Source organism: Eulemur rufifrons, chromosome 29 (genome assembly GCF_041146395.1).
Source record: "Eulemur rufifrons isolate Redbay chromosome 29, OSU_ERuf_1, whole genome shotgun sequence".
Classification (NCBI taxonomy): domain Eukaryota; kingdom Metazoa; phylum Chordata; class Mammalia; order Primates; family Lemuridae; genus Eulemur; species Eulemur rufifrons.
The window spans coordinates 24,353,101-24,374,425 of NC_091011.1; the positions used below are offsets into that span (position 1 = coordinate 24,353,101).

Below are 21,325 nucleotides of genomic sequence, written 5' to 3' on the forward strand. Positions count from 1 at the left end.
GTGAGCCCAGAGGAGCGCTTAAAAGCACGAGTTCTGCAGGGTCCTGGTGGCTGGGAGGGACTCCTTACTTCCGCCCGACTTGGGAACCGCCGCCGGGACTGGCTGACTTCATCTGCGCGCACCGCGCGGCGCATAGGAGCATCGACTGCGCAGTGTAAGTGTCGCCCGCCCCGCCTGAGTCGCGCTGCCACAGCGGGAGGGGGTCCTCGCTCCGTGTCCCGGATGCAAGGAGCGCAGGGCGGGTGGTCTCAGGAGCCCTCAGAACCGAGTGGGAGAAAGCACTGTGGGGTGATATTGGGGTGGGGTGGTCTTGGCTCCAACTTTCAAGTTGGAATACTGGGGATGGTCTGGGGGCGCCCAGCGAGTGGTGGGGGAACACTTCTGAGAGTTCCCGGCACGACCTGAAGTGTTTGCACTCGGGGTTCCTCCAGTCCAGAAGGCGCCCCCTAGTCCAGGACCCCCTCCAGAAAGTGCGAAGCTGTGGGGTCTTCTATCATTCTTAGTGCGGGGGACAGGACACATCCTCTTTCTCTGTCAACGCGTCTCTTTGGGATGTTTGATATCTGGGTTGCAGACGAGGAAGAGAAGCGGAAAATGCCTTCCGTTTGAACTGCCCCACGCAAGGAAACCTGGCTTGACTAAAGGAAGGAAAACACACCAGGAAGGGTATTATTCCTGGAATGTAGGATTGGGGGAAACCAGGGACACCGGAGACGGGTGGAAGCCACTCCCTGAGAAGTGGATTTGGTCCTTGCAGGTCAGCTTGGTGTCATGGAAACAAAAAAGGGCCGTGATGTTCTTATGAATTCAAATCCCAGCTCTAGTCTTTGCTAGTTGGTGACCTCGTGCAAATTATTTAAGCCTACTAAGCCTCAGTCTCTCCATCTGAAAGATGGATATAATGACCAGTTTTTCTTTTAAAATACAGAATTGTTCTATGAGAAATAGGAATAACATATAGAAAATACTTATCTAGGGCAGTGCTTGGCTTTTCAGTTAAAGGTAATTTTCCTTATGAGTTAGGAGCTATGATGAAGTCTATGGTGAAGACAGAGCAAGGTAATGTTTAAAACTCCGGCCATATAATGATTGTGGCTATCCACAACTCATGTGCAGTCCCCTCTCTACCTTTCCTGCAACCCCAGTGGATCCTAGTGCAAGGGTTTGGGAACCAGATGACTCTGCTGGGATCTTGGTTCTAGTGCCCACCACTTGGGTTACATTAGGAACATTACTTTTCTCTGTAGCCTCAATTTTGGCATCAGTAAATAGGGAAGGAGATGCTCAGTCCTTGCCCTCCTGCCATCTTTGAAATGTACTACTACTTTTTTCTTTTTCTTTTTTTTTTTTTTTTTTTTTTTTGAGACAAGAGTCTTGTTCTATCACCCTGGCTAGAGTGCAGTGGCATCATGATAGCACACAGCAACCTCACACTCCTGGGCTGAAGCGATCCTCCTGCCTCAGCCTCCCCGGTGGCTGGGACTACAGGTGCACACCACCACGCCTGGCTAATTTTTCTGTTTTTTGTAGAGACAGGGGTCTCATTCTTGCTCAGGCTGGTCTTGAACTCCTGGCCTCAAGCAATCTTCCCACCTTGGCCTCCCAGAGTGCTAGGATACTTTTTTCTTTTTTTGATGTGGGATGAGTAGGAACAAAGATGTAAAGAGAATTTAAAAATCCACTGAGAATGCATTTTATTGACTTGAAAAATAACTTATAAGAAAATTATTCAGGCCTGGCAAGGTGGCTCACGCCTGTAATCCTAACACTCTGGGAGGCTGAGGTGGGAAGATTGCTTGAGGCCAGAAGTTTGAGACCAGCCTGAGCAAGAGTGAGACCCTATTTCTACAGAAAACAGAAAAACTCGCCAGGCATGGTGACGCACACCTGTAGTCCCAGCCACTCAGGAGGCTGAGGCAGTTGGATTGCTTGAGCCCAGGAGTTTAAGATTGCAGTGAGCTATGGTGATGCCATTGGACTCTAGCCAGGGTGATAGAGTGAGACTCTGTCTCAAAAAATAAATAAATAAATAAAAAGAGAGAGAGAAAGTTGTTCAAAATAAGAATTGCTATACTTTTTGGAAAAGTACATGGCCCTGGCTTTGTTGGCATATGAAAGTCTGTACAGTTGTCAAGACTTTTTAGATGTGTACCCCATGCTAGTCGAGGTACAATGAAAACCCTTTATGATGTACTGTCAGTGTTCTTAGCAAGAAGCTGTTTTATTCATCTTTTATAGGAGTTGATTGTTTGGGAGAGGCATAACTGGCCCTACAATTTATGTGAATCCAGCTTATAAACTGATTTCTAGTGGGATTCTACTAGGCTGATTTTATAGCCTGAGAAATAAGTAGGCTTTGACTGATAGTTTGAATGACTTAGAAGTGTGTTGAGAAAGTCCGCTGGGTTTACCAGTTCACTCTCCACGAAAAAATAAAAACAAGAAGCAGGCTGGGTGTGGTGGCTCACGCCTGTAATCCTAGCACTCTGAGAGGCCAAGGCAGGTGGATCGTTTGAGCTCAGGAGTTCGAGACCAGCCTGAACAAGAGTGAGACCCCATCTCTACTAAAAATAGAAAGAAATTATATGGACAACTAAAAATATATAGAGAGAAAATTAGCCAGGCATGGTGGCGCATGCCTGTAGTCCCAGCTACTTGGGAGGCTGAGGCAGGAGGATCGTTTGAGCCCAGGAGTTTGAGGTTGCTGTGAGCTAGGCTGACGCCACGACACTCTAGCCTGGGCAACAGAGTGAGACTACTCTGTCTCAAAAAAAAAAAAAAAAAAAAAAAAAAAAAAAACAATACGCAAACAGCATGACAGTATTTTTAAAATGAGTTTGTCTTTGTTTTGGGAAGCATATAGTTTCTCAGAGGAAAAACTTGAGTGTTGACTACTACCCTGGTATGCACAGAACTAAGACAGTCAGAGAGGAGAGGCTCAGCTACTGCCTGAGATAACATAATATACTCATTTATTAGCATCCAGATACCCAAGGTAAATATGTAATGATCCATTTTAATAGGAAGTTTGGTTTATTTTAAAAAGCAAACATGATTATTTTAGTTTAACATTTCCAATGGTTTTATAATGTGGGGTTTTCATTGACTGAACTAAGAACGTTTAAAAGAACTTAAGCAGGAAGCCTCTCACAATTAGAAAGGTACCTCTAGAACAAAGAATTGTTAATATTTATATTGACTTGGAAGAGTGGGAAGCTGGGCAAAAAGCTAAGAACTATACTTTCCTGGTCAAAATGAGGAATGGAGTTTGAATTTTAATGCTATCTTTACAAGTTCAATGGTTTAAGCCATAGTAGGCTCAGTTCACAAGGTGCTTTCTTTACAAAACCTATGCTCCAAAGCATGTCTGAACTGAAACCAGAGTATTGAGATTTCTCTCCCCTTGGAGATATTGTAGGTACAGCCTTGAACACAAAATCACATGCTTTTCTTTTATTGCTTTAACTCAGAACCTGAAGTGAAAGATGCCATGGAGGAGGAAGGGGGACAAGGACTGTCATTAGAGCTATTAGCCTCACGGAGCAAATTCTTAGCATCTCACCTTTCCAGTACAGTTGGGACTTATCTCTTAACCTTTTCTCTGTAGTCTGATTCTAGTTAGTAGCTGTCTTTAAATTGCTTAGGGTTGTTTACTGGCCAAAACATCTATTTAGGCACCCTGGGGCTAGCCCTTCCTCCTTTCCTTTTTGGGACTCCATATGCCATTACTCATTTTCCAAAAAATACCTCTTGGCTTGTCTTGTTGCACCTGTATAAGTCTCTGGGGAGGATGTAACCCAGCTCCTAAGCAATTCATTCTCTTGTTTATTTATTAAGCTAACTAATATATTTCACAGTGTTTGATTATGAAAACGTTCGAACATTGAGGAAAGTTGACAGAATTTTGCAGTGTGTACCCCACGTAGATTCGTTCAACTGCTATTGATTAGTTCCTACGATTTGCCTGGAGCTGTGCTTAACAAAGCTATAAAAACATAAAGGGTAGGGTAGAGTTGGGGAACAAGGAGGGTTTGGATTTGGCTGGAGAATAGGCTTAGAGTTTGTGAAGGGATCACGTGATTTTGGTCTGGAAAGTTATGTTGGAGTCACATTGTGGAGGACATTGAATTTCATGGCAGGAAGTTTATACCTTATCCTGGTTGCAACTGGGAGCCATTGAAGGCATTTGAGGAGGATAGTATCTTGTGTGTTAGAAAGGTCATCCCAGCATCAATATTAGGCTGAATTGGAGTGAAGAGGACCTGAAGTCTGAGAGATGTGTTAGGAGGCTTTGCAAATGCTCTGGGGCAAGGAAGAGTTGAACTGTGGATAGAAAGGATTGCAGAGAGAGGAAAAAGGAAGAAGGATGACACTTTATGGACGAGCTGACATGGGGACTTCTGGTTTTAAAGCTCAGACATCTGCAGTGCTAGTGTGCTGCCACCAAGAATCAAGAAGTCAGAGAAGGAGGAAATTTGTGGGGACGACAATTTCTCGTTAGACTCTGTGGGTTTGAGGGACTGCTTGGTTAGCCATTTGGAGGTGTCAGCTGAGACTGGGGATATTGTCCTGAAATGCCCACAGCAATGTCAGGACTGAACAAACACGGGGACGGGCAATTAATGTTGAAGGAGAATGTACAGAAGGAGAAATAGAAGGACAAGACCTTGAGGAAAATCTGAATATACAGAGTTCTTGGAACAGGTGTTCAATTATCAGTTACTATTTTAATGGCTGTTCTATCTACAGTGTTATTGTGGCCACAGCCGTCCTTAACAACAATAGTCACTAACTAAAAAGACATATCCACGCTAATGGAGTGGAGAAAGGCTCTCCTACTCCCATTATGGGGATAAGGTGAGAGGGGGAAGGAAGAGAGAAAGTTACATAATTTTTATCTCAGACTCTTAGAGTACACAATGCTTTTTCCATGTAACCCATTTCCAAATAGGAAGCCAGGTAATTTAATGAATTTGTTTACCTTCTCACAAGGCAATGCCTAATTAATCTGGGAACCACGGCAACCTATCCTGATGGTGGCCCTATTTTCCAAACCAAACCTCAGCTGTGACACACATTCTGGATCCACAGTCACCAAGCCTTTATCTAAATATTTAGCAACCAATACTCCCCCTTCCTTTCCACTTTAATACCTTAGTACATGCTCCGTGTGCAGAATGGATAAATATTCAGCTCTGTAAACCCATCCTATTATAATAACCACTGGCAAAGTGAGGGAATCTGGAGTTACTTAGCATCTGCTTTGTTGCCAGGCACTGTTCCAAGGGCATCAAGAAGGTGAGGGCAGAGACTGTCTTTTGTCTCTCCACAGTGCCTTACATAGGTTTATATATGTATTCATAGAATGCCCTGTATCCCTCCCTATAACAATGAGAGGTAGTGTGATTCCACTCAGAATGCAAGTACTTTGTCTGAAGGCACAGAGTTTCAAGTGGCAGAAGCCACATTTGAAGCTGTGAGTGCATACTTTGAATCCTTCATACTGTCCCCACTGGGCGGCACTGCCTTCCCAAATGCTGCTGACTGTATGCCAGGCACTATGTTAGGCATTTGCTCAGGTGGGTTCCTTACTGTGAACTTTGGTTGGGAGGATGATCAGCAGGGAAGCAAAACACAAAATCGTACAATTGGTGATTACTGGTGGGATGTCTGCCCTTTGATCCTGTCTTGTTTTTGCCCGACATCTTGAACTTTGCAGGAAGGACCAACGTTTCCCAGACATGCCAACCCCTACAGTTGATACAAAGGTCATGCAACCTTCATACTTCCCTGCATTTAACTATTGCTTCATTAATTCTCTTTAGGATCATACTTTTAATCCTCTGCTGATCTTTTTTAAGGGTAAAGTGGAGAAAAACTCTAATTTTTGCTATTTGTCTGTTTTACTCCATCAATCTTCCGTCTTCTACACTGTCCCACTTGTGTGCACATCGAAGGTCACTTTTTGCTTTTCCTTATTTTCCTTCTATAATGAGGCTTTGGAGAGAGGGTGGGATGGGATATGGGGCCTACAGCAAGATTACCCCAGTGGATGCTGGTAGCCCTAGCTCTCTTTCCTCAGTGCTTTGTCCTGAAGTTAGAAGGAGCCAGTTGCACAATGAGCAGTAGGATTTTTGTTGCGCGTGGGGTGATTATCCAATGAGAACTTTAATAAATGTATATTTAATAAGTGCAGCAAAACCTGGAGTTACTGGTCTTCGTGCATGTCTCTCTTCTAGAATGAGGGCTCTTTGAAGGCAGGTACTGTCCCTTTTCCATCTTTGACTCTCCCACAAGTTTTAGCAGAATGTCGCACCCATTAGTGTATGCCTAGAAAATCTCTGTTAAAGGAGAGAATACTGTTTGTGTGGAAAAGAATGTGGAACGTCCTGTACATTTGAATGGTTCAGAAATGTGACAGGTTAGTGCTGAAGGAGGGTAGATAGGTTGCAGGGAAAGGCCTGGCTAGGGAAAAGCTCAACAGCTGCTCAGTTGAGCAGCAAGAAATGCAGAAAGTTAAATAAAGAGAAGCCATTCTGAGGCATGTGTGGACCTTATGATAATAGAGTTTATATTTGAAACAAGGAGAAAATGGCAGCCGTAGCTAACTCTGAAAATGAGAAATGTTCCTGCCTGGGTTACTTGATGAAGAATGTTATTAGCAATCAGCAAGTCAACTGGAAATAATTTGTTTTGTTTTGTTTTCTTCCCCTCTAAGTATTGGCATGTTTGTAGAATTAACTTGGCTTGCAGGAGAATGAACCTCCTGTGCTTCTGGGACACAGGGGCTTTCTGAGCTGGCAGACTGCATGCTCGCTGTGAAGCCAAGACTCTTTCCACCGATCACTGTATACGTGCACCTGAACTTAGGTGTCTGCAAAATCTGAGATTTTTGTTGCAGAGAAAACTTGCTGGAAGCCACTGATTTAGAATTTGTCTATAGGGTTGATACCATGTTTTTTTTTTTTTAATCTATTCCCCCAAAACATGTAATTGAACCAGTTTTGTAGCATATATATATATATATATATATATATATATATATATGGGTTACCAGATGGTTCAGGGCACCCAGAGCTGGTCTTAAAGTCCTCTCATCAAGGCAGCCTGCTTGGGTCATCACTGTGATTCAAAGCCTGCCGTAGCTTTATTCCAATTCTGTTGGCTGCTTTTTTAGAATCCTAGAAATCCCAAGCTGGGAGGGATGTTGAGAATTATGTAGTCCATCTAATCCCCAGAATTTACAAATGAAGGAACTGAAGTCCAGGGGAAGAAGTGAACTGACTTACCCAAGCTGGCAAAGTAAAGGCTAGAACCTCGTAAATGCAGAAGTTGTGGCAGAGGCTTTCATGCTTGTTTCAGAATAATACGGGAGCCCTCAGCCATCCCTTATGGTCTGGCTTTATTGTTTCTTCTGTCTATATTTTATGGTATACTAATGTTTCCACCTTTTCTCAGGACACCCTTCTGGTGGGATGTTGAAGCTCACTGACCAAAGACCACTGGAAATACATTTGTAATGACACAAAGTTAGTTTTCTTAGCTTACCTGCAGCAAAGGAGGACATGTACCCAAGGGATCCAGGAGGTGGGAAGAGGTCTCTGAAAAGTCTGGCCTCGTGAAGAGTGATTCAAAGGAGGGTTCAGGGGAGAGAGGACCCACTGGACTGGCTGCTGCCAAATGGCCATGGCAGTTCAGCAGTGCCTCTCAGCAGTCTCTGTTCAGGAGGTGTGAGGGACAAAGTAATATCACTGGCAAAAAATCAGAAATTGCTCAAAGGCAAGAATCATCAGTCATTTTACAGCTGCAGTGTGGCCTTGGGTATGTAGAAACATTGTCAATGTTCTGTTGGGAACATCTCAATCTGATTAGCAGCAGAGCTGATTTTTACTTTCTCAGGATCTCGTTCTCTCTCTCTCTCTCTCTCTCACACACACACACACACAAATGCTAGCTGAAATCATGGCAAAATCAAGCAGTGAAAAATCGTAGCTAACGGTACTACCACCTACCCAGCCATCTAAGTCAGATCTGGGAGTTATTCTAGATTCTTTGTTCTACTTCAACTGTAATATATCACTATTTACAAGCTTCTTTCAAGGTTATCTTCTAATTAATTTCAAATCTGCCCTGTCCACACTATTTCTATTGCCCTTCCCTAGTCCAAGCTCCCGTTATCTTTCTTCCAGATTGTTGTGAAGAATATTAAATGATTTTTCTGCCTTCTGCCTTCTGCCTTTCCAGCTTAAGTCCATCTTTACATTATGGTCGTAGTAATCTTTCCAAAATGTAAAGCCCTTGAGCAGCTCCTGGTCACTAGAGGATGAAGATAAAGACTCCCAGCATAACCACGAAACTCCACGGCCAGCTCTCTCTACTGACTTCTCTAGACTGCATCCTCCTTCTCCACTTCCTACTTATGCTCATATCCTGCCTCTGTATTGGTTATCTATTGCTATGTAATGTATTTTTAAATGGTATAAATTTCATAACCTCCCCGAATAGGAGCTACAACAGCAAATGAGTATAGAGAGATGCATGTGACTAGGAGTTAAGGTCAGGTTTGGAAATTAGTTTGGAGATTTGCAATAGCCCAGGCAAGTGATGCTGAGGAACTGGATTAGGTCATGCGAGTAGGGTTCGAAAGGGGAGGGTGGGTTTGAAACACATCTGGGAGATTCAGTCGACAATGGATTGGCTGTGGGAAGGCAGCAAGAGGGAGACAGATAAATCAAGGAAAAATCCTGGGTTTTTAGCTTCAATCTGTGAGTGGATGGGAGTATTTCCAACCAAGACAGAAAATAGAGAAGTAAGGACAAGAGAAGAAAATAGAGAAGTAAGTTTAGGGAAGAAGATAGTAAGTTTAGTTTTTGAGTTCTTCTTAACTACTTTTAATTGTTGTCAACATAACACATATACATAGGCGAAAAGCCAAATAATACTATAATTCTCACAATAAAAAATTTCAGTTCACTTCTCTGCCCCTTCCATCCTTCCCTTATCTCTGAGACCCCTTCCCCTACTTTTACCTGTTTCTTCTAGCATTTGTTTTCCAAATTTCTAAGTAATCTGCCTCCTTATTGATTTATTGATTTTAGAGTCATACATTTTATTTGAGGTATTTTCTATTGACTTCTTTTTCAACAATGTTAGAATTTGGCCCTTTAATGTAACTTACCTCCCAACTTTCCTACCCTACATCCCATTCAAACGGTGACAAAATTTTCTTTTTTGCTGAATCAATATCTGATGTTTATCTTGTTACGCAACTATTGCTCACTGCTGAGCCAAGTAAGTATGCTATAAAATTGCATTCCCTTTCTTATACAGCTGTATTGTCCTTCAGTGAGTCAAAAAATGCCTCTTCTTGGATTATCCCATTTTCTCTGTCACTGTGAGGACATCTGTCCAAACTTGCTGACAGAATTGTAATATTCTTATTGATATGATTTTTCACAAAAACTCACGCAGTAGTCAGTTAAAGTTTCTTCCTTTTTTTTTTTTTTTTTTTTTTTGTTTGTTTTAGAGATGGAGTCTTGCTCTGTTGCCCAGGTGGAGTGCAGTGGTGTGATCGTAGCTCACTGCAGCCTTGAACTCCTGGGCTCGAGCAATCCTCCCGCCTGAGCCTTCCAAGTACCTGAGATTACAGGCACAAGCCACTGCACCTGGCTATATTTCTTTCTTGAGGACTTTTCACGTGGACCTCTCTGTCTTCTGCTCCAGTCTGCAAGGGTGGCTCTTTAGGCATAGCTATCATTCTGCCACTTCGTGTCTCCTCTCTCCTGTGCTATTAATAGCTCCCATTACTGGGATTCCATGTCTTCCTCTTTTTTGGTTTATTTCCTTGTTTTGGTGGGCCACATCCATCAGTAGCTTTCCGAGAAGTGATTTATGAGAGTCAATTTTTAAAATCTTAGATATTTCTGAATATTGCTTTAATTTATCCTCACATTTGGTTAATACTTTGGCTGAGTATACAATTCTAGTTTGAAAACCATTTCTCCCAGAATTTTGAAGGGATTTTTTTTTTCTCCAGTATCTTTTAGCTGCTGGTGCTACTATTGAAAAGCCCAATGCCATTTCGGTTCTTGATTCTGTTTCTGTGATTTTTTTTTCTCTCTCTCTCTCTCTCTCTGCAAAGTTTATGAGAGTCACTTTATTTCTGGAATCTGTTCCTTGTGTTTTCATTTCTTGACCTGGGAACTTGGTAGTCCCTTTAAATTTGGAAAATCATGTCTATACTTTTGCTACATGTTTTGCACTATTTCTTTGATAATTTCCCCTCCTGAATTTTATCTACCTTCTTTTTACGGAACTCCCATTAGTCAGATACTGGTCTTCTGGAACCAATCTACTTATTTTCTTTTTTTCTCCTATTTTTTAAAGTTCTTTTCTCTTTCAGTTATATTTTCTGTGCAATTCTGTGACTTTATTGCCCTGTCCTTTTATCAAATTGTTAAAATTTCTATTATCATATGTTAATTTTCAGGAGTGTGTTCTTGTTTGTTTGTTTGTTTGTTTTTTTTTTTTAAATTCCCTTTAAAAACAGCATTCTGTTGTGGAATGAATGCAATATCTTCTCTCCTTAAGCATATTTTTTGTTTTTGAAGCATTATTGTGCTCCATACATTGCTACCTTTTCTGAGTTTTTATTTTCATTTCATGTCTTTTGGATTTTCTACCAAGTTGGAGGCTTTCCTCAAATGTCCAGTGGTGCATTGCAGTCGACTTATAGATTAAGTATGAGAATCTAAATTGCTGGTTGGACACTCCATTGTGTTGAAGGGACATTAGTTTGCTGTCTCCCTGGAGTTGATTGGTGGGGTCCGAGACATTTCATTAGAGGACCCCACATGTCAATATGTGTAGGTTCTTTCTCTAAGAGGATTCAGTCATTGCAAAGAAGAATCCTTCAGTCTCCTGCAAAGGACGAAGAGTGGAGGCGTATAGTCCTTGCTGCCAACTTTCACATCAAAGAGTGTTCAAGTGGCTGGGGTATGTCAGTGTATAGACTTTCTCTCAGTTTTCAGTAGGTGCCTCTTCCTCCGCTTTCACTGCTTCTTATATTTTCAAGTCTAGAGTGCCTCTGCTTAAATTTTCCAAATACATTTTTGCTGTCCTCTGTTAGGGGGCGAGGTGGGGGCAGGGTGGGGAGAGGAAGGGGCCGGGGAATCTGAGGATCTACATGCTGTTATAGACTCTCACCAATCCCTCTGTTTTCAGCCCATGCTTCCCTTTTGCCGTATGCAGTGTCCAGGACTTGGCATTTTCTTAGGCTTCCTGCAGTTCTGTACTGTGAATTAGCTTGTTTCTCATTTATATTCTGCTGTCATTCTCTGCAAACTGTTCACTTTCCATCTAACAGCAATAACAAAAATTTGATCTGCCTCATTTACTGTTGTCTCTCCTATTTTCTTGGGCCATGGAACTTATACGTTAGAAAAAAATGTCTTTACTCTCATTTTAGAGAGGTTTCATGAGGGAACAGAAATAAACAAATTCTGTTCAATTCACCATGTTTCAGCGGAAGGATTAAGTTCCATTGTGACATGTTGAGTTTAATGCACCCATGGGACATGAGGTGAAAATGTTCTGCGGGCAGTTGGAGAGATGGGCCTAAAGCTTTTGAGAAGAGCTATCACTCCAAGTGTCAGCAGAAAGTGCTAGTTAGAGTGATGAGACCACCCTGCAGAGCATATGGAAGTGTGACAAGCTGTGGACCAAGGAGAGGTAGAATCCTGGGAAACCCGACATCTAAGGGGAAGGTGTAGGAAAAGGGAATTATCTATGTAGGAGAAAATTCTAGAAGATCCATAAAAATACAAATTACAGAAGAATTTCCAGACATTGATAAATTTACAAAAGGGATAATGACAATGTGTCAGGAAAGTCAATAAAGACAAATTTTCCTTTTGAATTTGAAAATATGGAGATTATTAATGATTTTAGCAAGATGGACAGAAGTCAGAATCCAGCAAGTAAGACAGTGAAGACAGTGTTTTTGTTTTCACAAACTGCTGACAGAAGCAACGGGAGAGGGTGTTTCAATGGCTTAAGAACCAGAAGAACCAGTCTGTGGGCTTTTTCTGTTGTCTCCATGTTGGATACTATGCATGATTGATTTTAAAATACTTGATGAGGTGATGCAGTAACTTTGTTGACCTTTGATTAGCCCTGGGAAGACCTTTTGGTTGGTTTGATTTTAGAGATCACTTCTCATGCCCAGTTCTCACTTACCTTTCCAGCACTGTTGTGGGGAAGCCAGACTGTTTGGGACTTTAAATTCTTGATGTGGTGGATGAAGCTGATATTATTAACCATGCCCGTCTTCAACTGCATACATGATGAAATGTCTGCAGGATAATAGAGACAGTGGAGAATAGTGATTACATTTAGAATAAAGCCTAAGTTGATTCTGTTGAGATCTCTGAGGGACTCTGAAACATAGTACCTCTTCTTCCTTTCCTGAGTTCTGAAGAGCCTGGGAAATAAGACAAAAGAGCAAGGCAGGTGGAGAGCAAAACATCACCTTTATTACTGAGAGAGGCTGGGTTGGAATGGAGCTTTTAGTTTTGGGCAAATGGGCTTCCCACCACTGAAGCCCAGAGTTGAGCGGACTTGCCCAGCAATTCACAGGCCCACACAGGGTGAGGAGAGAAGAACACCCCTCCATATGGGGACAGGAAGTGTGGTGAGGCCCACGTGACCAGTTTACCCAAAGGTCCCCATCAGGTGACTCTTCCTGTCTTCACCTCCAGCCCCTACCAGAGGGTTACACTGCTGGACCCCCGCAACACTAATGGAGGCATCTAGAGCTGGGGGGAAGGAAGCCCCTAAAACACATGGTGGCTTTCAACACCCTGCATGATCAGACACCTGATCCCACTATGTACCACTTGACCATCACCGCTGGACTCCAGCCACACTGGCTTCTGTCTTCTCTGTCTCCTGCCAAAGGCCTTTGCAGTCACTATTCTTGCTCCTGGAACTCCTTCTTCCTAGGTAGTCACATGGAGCTCTCTCCTGTCCTTCAAATCTGCTCAGATTTCACCTCCTCAGAGGGTCACCCCTTGACCCCTCACTGTCTATCTCATTTACCCTGCTTTACTTTTCTTAATAGCTCTCATTTCTCTCTCTTCCCCATTAGAGGGTAAACTTCATGCAGGTAGGCACTGTCTCTTTTGTTCCTGTGCCTAGACTGAAGACTGGCACACAGTAGGAGCTAAGGATGTGTTAATGTTCATTCAGTGACTGAGTACATGGTCCAGCCAACTTGGAGTCTGTCTCAGCTCAGCTTCTGACTGGAAAATCTTCACTTGGCAAGGGGTGCAGTCAGCATGGGCATCTATTGAAGAGCTGCAGCCCTTTCAGGAGTGATGGTGAGGGTCAAGCCAGGCACGGTGGCTCACGCCTATAATCCTAGCATTCTGGAAGGCCGAGGCAGGAGGATTGCTTGAGGTCAGGAGTTCAAGACCAGCCTGAGCAAGAGCAAGACCCCGTCTCTACAGAAAATAGACAAATTAGCCAGGCATGGTCGTATGTACCTGTAGTCCCAGCTACTTGGAAGGCTGAGACAGGAGGTTCCCTTGAGCCCAGGAGTTTGAGGTTGCTGTGAGCTATGATGATGCCACAGCACTCTAGCCAGGGTGACAGAATGAAACCTTGTCTTGAGAAAAGAAAAAAAAAAGTGATGGTGAGGGTCAAATGAGACGACCATAGAAAAGAGCTGAGGAAAGTACTAGAATAATAAGAAAGTATTATACAGTGGTTGCTACTACTAATACTAGTAGCTCTTTTAGAATCAGAGAGATGTTTCTAGTCACCTCAGGGAGTGACAATTGAGCTGATGACATTGCAGAATTTATTGGGCACATCCTCATATAAATTGTTCTCATCCAATGTTCCCAGTCTTACCTTTGTATTTGCCACATTGTTATCCTAATTTTTTAAAATTTGAAAAATTTAGTTATCATAGGCAATAAAAAAGAGGCTGGTTCTAAAAAGAACAGGGCCACATTTACTCGAGCAAAAATAATTAAAAATTTCTTAGTGGAAGACACTGCCTTTGCCCTGAGACTTTAAAGTCCTAAAGGATAGAGAGCTTCACCTACCCCCCAAAAGTTATTTTCAAAACTGAAGGAATGTACTAGAAATCCATCATGAAGCAGTCTCTGGACCTGTGATTTTCACTTCTTTGCAGATAAACATGCCTCTAAATCACTTACAATTTCAGTACTTATAAATCCTGCAAATAGTAAGCCAGAATAATCCAGTTTACTCAGAATTCTGTTTTCATCAAAAGTTTTATTGAGGCAGATTTTGTTATATTATGTCATTTGTATAGTGGTATATGGAAAGTATATGGACTTTGGAATCATCTAGATGTGGCTTCAAATTCCAGCTTTACTACTTAATGGCTGAGGGGCTTGAGAAACTTACTTAACCTCGGATTTAGTTTACTCATCTGGATGTGTGTCATACGAAGCTCTGGCCTTAGGCCTTGTCTAAGAATAGTGTCCAAAGAAACATGTGCTGTCCATTAGTGAAAGGCTCTAAGATGCTCTGTAACAAGAAGCCCATTTAATTTTATTTAACACAGAATTTCCCAAACATTTTTCCTTATAAAATCTATTAATATCTTGCTGAACTAGTATTCCATAAAGGACCCTGTCGATAACGCTGGCTTACAATACTGCCAGGCGTATTTTACATAAGAAACCAATTTAGCTTCCCTTTTCCATTTTATTATTGGTCACTCAGAATTTTCTCTTGAAAGCCTACCAGGCAGCTGAAAGCAGAACTCTTGGGCTGCTGAACCTTCACACTCTCCATCCCAACTCCTTCCGTCGTCTTCCCAACCTCCCGTCATGGTCCTGCCAGTCATGTATTAGCTTCTTGGGGAAGGCATGACAAAATACCACAATCTTTAAAAACAGAAACTTACTGTCTCCTAGTTCTGGAGGCTACAAGTCCAAGGTCAACACGTCAGCAGGGCTGCGCTCCCTCTGAAGCCTATGGAGTAGGCTCCTTCCTCACCCCTGCTAGCTTTTGGTGTTTGCCCACAGTCCTGCTGCTCCCTGGCTGGTAGAGACATCACTTCAGTCACTGCCTCTGTTGTCCCATGGCCATCTTCTCTCTCAGTGTCTCTGTCTTTCCATGGCCTTTTCTCTGTATTTCCCTCCTCTTTCTTTCTTTCTTTTTTTTTTTTTTGTTTGTTTTTTTGAGACAGGGTCTTGCTCTGTCACCCTGGGTAGAGGGGTACAGTGCAGTGGCATCATCAAAACTCACTGCAACCTCACACTCCTGGGCTCAAGCCACCCTCCTGCCTCAGCCTCCTGAGTAGCTGGGACTACAGGTACACACTGCCACGCCCAGCTAATCCCCTCCTCTTCTTATGAGAACGTGAGTTATATTGGATTAAAGCCCCACCCTACTCCAGTATGACCTTATCCTAACTTAACTGATAACATCTGCAAAGACACTATTTCCAAATAAGGTTGTATTCTAAGGTATTGGGAGTTAGAGCTCCAACATATCTTTTTGGGGGACACAGTTCAATCCATAACAGTCCATGCAGTCACGAAGGCACATAACTTAGGTGTCATCCTTGTTTACTCTTCCCTTTCCCTCAGCCGTTAGATCTGGTTCATTAGCAAATACTGGAGGATCTGCTTTCAGAATGTGGCTGACCATTTCTCATCACCTCTAGTGCTGATCCCTGATCTCTCTGTGGAGTATGACATCGGCCTCCTTATTGGTGTCCTGGTTCCATCCTTATTCTCCTAAAGTCTACTGGCCACATAGCAACCAGAGTGATCACATCACCATGTAAATCAGGCGATGTTACTCCGTTGCTTAAACCATTTCAGTGCTCTCCCATTATAATTAGAATAAAATGCTAATACATGTGAAGACAGGTAAGTCTCTCTGTATTCCGTCCTATCCATTTCACCAGCCTCATCATGTGCCACTCCGTCCTCCATCCACTGTGCTCCCACCAGCCAACAATAAGCACACGGCTTTGCACCTCAGGGCCTTTGCACTGTTCCCCCAAGGCTGGCTTCTTCTCATTCTCAGCTCAGCTACCCAGAGATGTGTTTCCTGACCACTGTTAGCCCAAACACTCACCCACCCCCATCTGGCAGAGACCAGAGAGTGTTCTCACTAGTTAGTCATAAAGCGAAGCTCTCAGGACACAAAAGGAGAGACAGGGAAGAGGTAGCTGTCCCCGGGAGGGAAAGGATCACTAATGGATGGATACCCCCAAACCAAGTTTACATGAGTCACAATCCAAACACATGATTTTCTCCTTCAAATCTGAATTTGGAATGGAAAGGAAATTCTTACCTTCTATTCTCTACAGGCACTAGAGGCAGAGATTCGGGAGAAGTGAGCTTGGGAAAAATTCTTAACCTTTTGCCAGCTTCTTGTCAGTTTTCCCATGTCCTGGAGCTGGTGGGGTGTGTCAACTACCCCATGTTGGCTGCCAGAAACTGTAGGGGAGAAAAAGAATATCCTTTCCTCATCTAACACAGGTTCATGGCTGAGACCCCTATAACAACAACAACAACAACAAAAACCTGATTAACAAGAAAAAAGCATTAAAAAATTATTTCATGTAAGTGACATAGAAACCTTCAGAAATGAAGACTCAAAGACCCAGGGAAAACTGTATGTTTGTAGGGACAGTTGTGCAAAAGCAGGACTGGAGGACAAAAGAGTACGATGCAATGGCGATAAATAAGCAAGGCCTGCTTGTTCGGATTCTTTTCAGTCTCTGTGTGACATTCCTTGTCTCTGGGTATAGGGCAGGGCCCCTCTGCAGTGAGGGGCTTATGACCTACTTTCAGGAGCAGTAGGTCAGAGAATTGTTTCATGGCCAGCTCTCAGGAGAAAAAGGCGGGAAAAGGTCACAGGGTGGCCTTCCTGCTTCTGCTGTTTTCTCAATTTCCTTCAGCTTAAAATTCTCAGTATGCCAAGGTGCTGTGTTTTGGGGTATCATGTTCTGAGCCCTGATACCTCAGTTCCCTGCCTTACCACCTACTGACTGTGTGGATCTGAGCAAGTATCTTAAATTCTCTGAGGGTCAGTATCTCCTCTATGAAATGGGAGCATAATAGTAACTACCTGGGAAGGCTTAGAAATAAAAAATATAAAGCAATTAGCACAGTTTCTTGTGCAGACGAAGCGTTCAGTAACTCGTAGCTATTACTGGTGTCATTATTGTGATGATGGCTTTGATACTGGGGAAACTGTTAATAACATTTTAGGGCATGTCTACATGTTACTTTCCACTCCTACCCCCAACTCAAATTTTCCTTCTGGTTGGAGTGAGATTTCAAGGGACAAACTCCTTACTCTAGTGTCAGATAATATTATTTTCTTCTTTTCCTGATTCTCCTAATTTTCCACCTGCCACATACCTCTAGTTTGTCTCTCTCTTCTGCGAGTCCAAGGATATGGTGGCAGAGATAGGGACAACTAATTCATCAGAGAAACTAGACAAGACTGTCGTAGGCCAGAGGGGTGGTCTGTGCAAAGGAGATAGGCGTGTAAGTCTCGGTGTCACTTCTGCAAAAGGTTGCCCTTTACTTTGTGTGGCATGTACTGTCTCCTCTCTGGGGAAAGAGTGCTTCAAATATCAATTTTAGAAATTAAAATGCTATCTTAAGGAAGATGAATAGTGGATCTCTCAAAATAAAGGTTTTCTTTTACCATTTCAAATTTTGGGGCATGGAAATCCTTTAGTAAAATAGATTTGGCATTTTTTCTTGGTATTTAATTCAGGGTTGCACAATAGCTCTTTATGGCAGGATTCAAATGCTTAGGATCCGCTTGAATAATCTTGAAATGCAACTGAATCTTTTTGAGTGGCAGAACCACTTTCTCGTACCTTTCTTTTATTTATTACAGATTTCATGGAAGTGTCTGTTACTAATTGGCCTGGTTTTTGTAATATTTTTATTATGTTGGAAGTTATAAAGCTACTTAAATATGTGAAGGAAATCAAAGTAACTATTTAAATTGCAGCTATAATGGTTATTACTTGATTGAAGGGGAGAAGGTAAGGCTGGTTAAATGTCTGTTCTTTGTTTCTTTGTCCTCATTCTGGAATTTTTGTTTTTGATTCTTTTCTTTTTTTCGTAGAACACACACCTACCAATGGTACTTTCAGGTTTCTTGAGGACTTGCATGTCTAGGTATGGTTCTAGTTGCTTCCACACACAGAGGACCACTAGGCAGGATTTTCCCTTTTTGTCTTTTCTGTTGATCATTTCAATTGGAATTGGAGTGTGAGCTGATGGAAAGTAGTGTCTAGCTCATTTTGAAAATGATGAAGCTAATATATGCAGGTAAATGTTTAACAACTGGCTACCTGGGGAGGAAGTCCTGAATCGTGGTGTTTGCTGAATCCCATGGTCTAAATACTCCACCAGGGCTGATTTCAAGCTACCAACAAGATTACTCAACACAGTTGGAAAAAGATGCACAGAAGCCAACCATTATATAATCTGTCCACCAGACGGATACAAAATACATAACTCCAGATCATGGGTAATAGTTAAATGTAGTAAAATAATTAGGAAGTAAGCTTTGAGTATTTTTAACCTTTGTTGTAAAATATGATTTATTCAATGTTAAGTTTTTGTAGTTTAATTTTTAACAGTGGCTGTGTTGAACAGCTGGCTCTTAAAGTTCCTGCAAATTTAACCATCAGCTCTCTTGTGCTGGCTGTAGCATACCAAGTGGGACCCAGACACGTTGCTGCTTTGCCCAAGGTCCACTGATAAGTCATGGCAGAATCTGAATTATTATGGAGCTATTTCTAAAAACCAAACTCCTCCAGAAAGATTTACTTATCATAATAAACTTTCTGTTTATTCATTTGTTTATATCTTTACTGCATCTTCTAACAATCCATGAAAGGGATTTAAGACTGTTACAGGCTGTTATTATCTATCAAGACAGTAAGAGTCACAATGTTTGAATATAATCCTAACCAAAGCTGGGAGAGTGGAAAAGAGATTAGATTTAGAACCATAAGTAAATTCTGGCTTTGAGTCTTGGCCCTATGGATCACCAATGGTGTAATATTGATCAACTTAGTTACTGCCCTGCTTTCAGTTTTCTAGTCCCTAAGATGAAGAAATTGGAACACATGGAAGTTTAATATCTCGTGTAGGTCTAAAATATCATGGTTCAAGGCTGGGCGCAGTGCTCACGCCTGTAATCCTAGCACTCTGGGAGGCCGAGGTGGGTGGATCGCTTGAGGTCAGGAGTTCGAGACCAGCCTGAGCAAGAGTGAGACCCTGTCTCTACTAAAAATAGAAAGAAATTATCTGGCCAACTAAAATATATATAGAAAAAATTAGCCGGGCATGGTGGCGCATGCCTGTAGTCCCAGCTACTTGGGAGGCTGAGGCAGTAGGATCGCTTGAGCCCAGGAGTTTGAGGTTGCTGTGAGCTAGGCTGACACCACAGCACTCACTCTAGCCCGGGCAACAAAGCGAGACTTTGTCTAAAAAAATATATATATCATGGTTCATTATTTAGATACATCAATTCAACAAATATTTGCTTAGTACCAATTATGTGCATTCTCATTATGGACTCTATTACTCTAGGCAGAATTAAATACCAATATAATAATAATTATTATAACAACATCTCACATTTATGCAGAGCCTTCTAATTTACCAGAGAGAAAATTTATTTTAAGTCTGTGAGGTTCTGTGGCTATAGGAGATCAGGACACACCTTAACAGAATGTTAGAGAAAGAGGAAGCTATTCTAGAAGAACAAACAGAACCTTATTCCTAGGAAACAGAAGAGGTCACAACCAGGTAGTGACAAGGAATAAGGAACAAGCATTTTTTTTTTCTTTTTTTTGCCATGTCTATCAGTTGCTTCACTTTGTTTTAAAAAAGCAAAACAAAAACTTTTTTTTCTGATTATAAGATTAGTTGTCATAGAAAATGTAGAAATTATTAAGAAATATTAAATAAGGAGAAAACATCATATATCCAATCTAGTATCCTGCTTTTCTTTACCTCATATTTTATCATATTTTCCAAAATATTCTCAGTGGAGTCATTTTAATTGCTGAATACAATTCCATGTTTTTGGTGTGCAGTTACTTACTTATCTGATGTCTTATTGTTGGAAGTTTAAATTGTTAATGGTCTTTATTATTCTAAAGAACACTGTGATAAATAGCTTTAATATCAAAAAATTATACGTTGGACACATGGTTTCCAGCTCTAATATTTAAGGTCTAGTAAGACAATTTTAGCAAATCATATACTTTTGACCTTTAGGTTATTTGATTCTGCCAACATTTGTATAAACCTAGATTTTATTCTGTTTTTAAACATTTATTAAGAGGAACATTTTCCTTGAATCCTTCAATATGAAATATTTGAACTGGAAATAGCACCAATGTTTTCATATTATTTCAAGTAGATATGATAAAGTGTATTGTTAATAGATTTTTTTTTTCTCTTTCTAGTACGTAAGCCCTATGGAGATAGTCTCTATCTAGTGCAGGGTTTATTGGCTTTGAAAGTGCTTAATAAATTTTCAGTAAATAAAAAGATTCACGCTAATGCAGGATAAACAAAAACATTTGAGAAGGGTGCTAAAGAAACCTACTTCTGCATTCATAATAACAGCTTTCATTTTTATTAGGAGAGATGACAGCTAAGCACAGTTCGGGAATTCTGACTGTTACATGAGACCTGTGAAATGAAGTACGTTGTTGCTTTAATTCACCTACATGGGAAACCATGACCCGAATAGTTATTTGATTAAATGTTAATGAGATGTACTAAATTGACCCAACTCTTACTTTTAGGTATTAGATTTATGTCAATTAAAACAAGTATCCTTAGTAATTAAAAAAAAAAACCCAAAACCAAGACCTGTTTTACCTCTTTCTTTTTTCAACATCTTCGAATCAACATCTGCTTACAAGAAAACTGCTGTAACTACCTTGGTTGTTTAAATATTGATGGTTTCCATTAAAGGGGCTGGAGATTGGCAGCCGGAAGTTTGAGAAATTGGATGGCATGATTGGTTTCTTGTTTCTGTCCCCAGGAAAAAAATCTCTTACTGGAAGAGCTTCTTCTATTTTTTTTTTTTTAATACTTCCCTTTTTTCCTGAACCAGTTAGAAAGTAAAATTGTTGATTTCAGGCATTCCTTAAAAGTAACTATGCTATTAAAACATCAGTGTAACAAGTTCACATAATTAGTGTTTTAACAGTGCCATAGTAGGCTATTGCCCTTGGGCTTCTTGGGAGCCTAATTTCAATTTCTAAATTCAT

At 41.4% G+C, this 21,325-nt stretch overlaps 1 protein-coding gene across 1 annotated transcript in view; it reads left to right on the plus strand.

Moving 5' to 3' along the window:
- Positions 1–71: 71 nt before the first annotated feature.
- Positions 72–21,325, plus strand: part of CPVL (carboxypeptidase vitellogenic like) — a 136,169-nt gene continuing 114,915 nt past the window's right edge. Inside the window, exon 1 of the mRNA XM_069461822.1 lies at positions 72–154. The gene's annotated coding sequence lies outside the window, so the exon portion shown is untranslated. The remainder of the gene's footprint in view (positions 155–21,325) is intronic.